General features: G+C 45.2%; 5 non-coding genes across 5 annotated transcripts; all 5 read left to right on the plus strand.

The window, feature by feature from the left end:
• Positions 1-177: 177 nt before the first annotated feature.
• trnap-ugg (transfer RNA proline (anticodon UGG)) lies at positions 178-249 on the plus strand. The gene has a single exon. It is a non-coding gene; the product is annotated as a tRNA-Pro (tRNA).
• Positions 250-748: 499 nt separating this feature from the next.
• Positions 749-820, plus strand: trnap-agg (transfer RNA proline (anticodon AGG)). The gene has a single exon. It is a non-coding gene; the product is annotated as a tRNA-Pro (tRNA).
• A 424-nt stretch (positions 821-1,244) lies between these two features.
• On the plus strand, positions 1,245-1,316 carry trnap-ugg (transfer RNA proline (anticodon UGG)). The gene has a single exon. It is a non-coding gene; the product is annotated as a tRNA-Pro (tRNA).
• Positions 1,317-1,815: 499 nt separating this feature from the next.
• trnap-agg (transfer RNA proline (anticodon AGG)) lies at positions 1,816-1,887 on the plus strand. The gene has a single exon. It is a non-coding gene; the product is annotated as a tRNA-Pro (tRNA).
• A 424-nt stretch (positions 1,888-2,311) lies between these two features.
• Positions 2,312-2,383, plus strand: trnap-ugg (transfer RNA proline (anticodon UGG)). The gene has a single exon. It is a non-coding gene; the product is annotated as a tRNA-Pro (tRNA).
• Positions 2,384-2,500: the final 117 nt, after the last annotated feature.

Below are 2,500 nucleotides of genomic sequence, written 5' to 3' on the forward strand. Positions count from 1 at the left end.
AAACTATACTTTTGTCCACAAATCAAGTTGAAATCTGATCACGGTTGGATAACTTAGGGGAGAAGGCTGAATTTAGCCTCCTAAAAGGTCAGCAACATTATTTAATCTTGAAAATTGGAACCCTGTTCAAATTTCAGCCATATCGTCCAGCCGCAGCCATTCAATGCAGCCTTTTGTGGCTCGTTGGTCTAGGGGTATGATTCTCGCTTTGGGTGCGAGAGGTCCCGGGTTCAAATCCCGGACGAGCCCCGTGACTTGCAGTCACGTCTGTTGTTCTGGTGTAACCCATCCTTTGACAATCTATGAAACAATCCCTCATAGGTTACTCAAGAATGACTCTCCTCAGGAGCTCTGCAGGAACCCCTTGTCAGATCGCAAATGTAGGGTCAGTAGGTTGTTTCTGATGGAGGGTGTTTTTTTACTGTAAACCCGTGACTTGCTGTATCATCCCGAATAATCAGTTTCAGCCAACATAAACCAAAAATGAATCAATAAAAACACTTGAAGCAATTTTGGATGTTGCAAAATGAATCTCTTCAGCCATGATGACTTTCCTTTGTATGGGCATACTTGATCAGGTGGAAGGTGTCCTACTGTCCTTCAAAAAGCTTTCACCTCATCCATTAGAACAAATTGAGGGAGAGGGCTGAATTTGGCAACCTCAAAGAACAGCACCATATTGTGTGAATTAAAAACGGAACCCGGTTCAATTTGCAACCAGCGACTGGCAAAATGCTTTTCTTTTTGTGGCTCGTTGGTCTAGGGGTATGATTCTCGCTTAGGGTGCGAGAGGACCCGGGTTCAAATCCCGGACGAGCCCTAAAGCTCGCAGTGCGGTGCTTCATCCTGGACTCATTCTTCCCTTGGGAATGCTAGAGAAGGTCCACTTAAAGCTCTGCTGAGCAGTCATCCTTAAAACCTCTGTAGGGTAAACTCAGAAGGATACAGTGCGCATCTGTTCCCAACCAAAGTTACCTGAAACTATCACTCTACTCGTTTCTGCTGGTCAAAAAATACATCTTTAATCATAACTGAGTTGCGTGCTATATCCATACTTGATCTGGTGGAAACTATACTTTTGTCCACAAATCACGTTGTCATCTGATCACGGTTGGACAACTTAGGAGAGAAGGCTGATTTTAGCCTCCTAAAAGGTCAGCAACATTATTTAATCTTGAAAATTGGAACCCTGTTCAAATTTCAGCCATATCGTCCAGCCGCAGCCATTCAGTGCAGCCTTTTGTGGCTCGTTGGTCTAGGGGTATGATTCTCGCTTTGGGTGCGAGAGGTCCCGGGTTCAAATCCCGGACGAGCCCCGTGACTTGCAGTCACGTCTGTTGTTCTGGTGTAACCCATCCTTTGACAATCTATGAAACAATCCCTCACAGGTTACTCAAGAATGACTCTCCTCAGGAGCTCTGCAGGAACCCCTTGTCAGATCGCAAATGTAGGGTCAGTAGGTTGTTTCTGATGGAGGGTGTTTTTTTACTGTAAACCCGTGACTTGCTGTATCATCCCGAATAATCAGTTTCAGCCAACATAAACCAAAAATGAATCAATAAAAACACTTGAAGCAATTTTGGATGTTGCAAAATGAATCTCTTCAGCCATGATGACTTTCCTTTGTATGGGCATACTTGATCAGGTGGAAGGTGTCCTACTGTCCTTCAAAAAGCTTTCACCTCATCCATTAGAACAAATTGAGGGAGAGGGCTGAATTTGGCAACCTCAAAGAACAGCACCATATTGTGTGAATTAAAAACGGAACCCGGTTCAATTTGCAGCCAGCGACTGGCAAAATGCTTTTCTTTTTGTGGCTCGTTGGTCTAGGGGTATGATTCTCGCTTAGGGTGCGAGAGGACCCGGGTTCAAATCCCGGACGAGCCCTAAAGCTCGCAGTGCGGTGCTTCATCCTGGACTCATTCTTCCCTTGGGAATGCTAGAGAAGGTCCACTTAAAGCTCTGCTGAGCAGTCATCCTTAAAACGTCTGTAGGGTAAACTCAGAAGGATACAGTGCGCATCTGTTCCCAACCAAAGTTACCTGAAACTATCACTCTACTCGTTTCTGCTGGTCAAAAAATACATCTTTAATCATAACTGAGTTGCGTGCTATATCCATACTTGATCTGGTGGAAACTATACTTTTGTCCACAAATCACGTTGTCATCTGATCACGGTTGGACAACTTAGGAGAGAAGGCTGATTTTAGCCTCCTAAAAGGTCAGCAACATTATTTAATCTTGAAAATTGGAACCCTGTTCAAATTTCAGCCATATCGTCCAGCCGCAGCCATTCAGTGCAGCCTTTTGTGGCTCGTTGGTCTAGGGGTATGATTCTCGCTTTGGGTGCGAGAGGTCCCGGGTTCAAATCCCGGACGAGCCCTGGGACTTGCAGTCACGTCAGTTGTTCTGGTGTCACCCACCCTTTGAGAATCTATGAAAAAATCCCTCACAGGTTACTCAAGATTGACTCTCCTCAGGAGCTCTGCAGGAACCCCTT

Source organism: Aulostomus chinensis, chromosome 13 (genome assembly GCF_037954235.1).
Source record: "Aulostomus chinensis isolate RoL2024-O1b breed Wild chromosome 13, RoL_Achi_v1.0, whole genome shotgun sequence".
Taxonomy (NCBI): domain Eukaryota; kingdom Metazoa; phylum Chordata; class Actinopteri; order Syngnathiformes; family Aulostomidae; genus Aulostomus; species Aulostomus chinensis.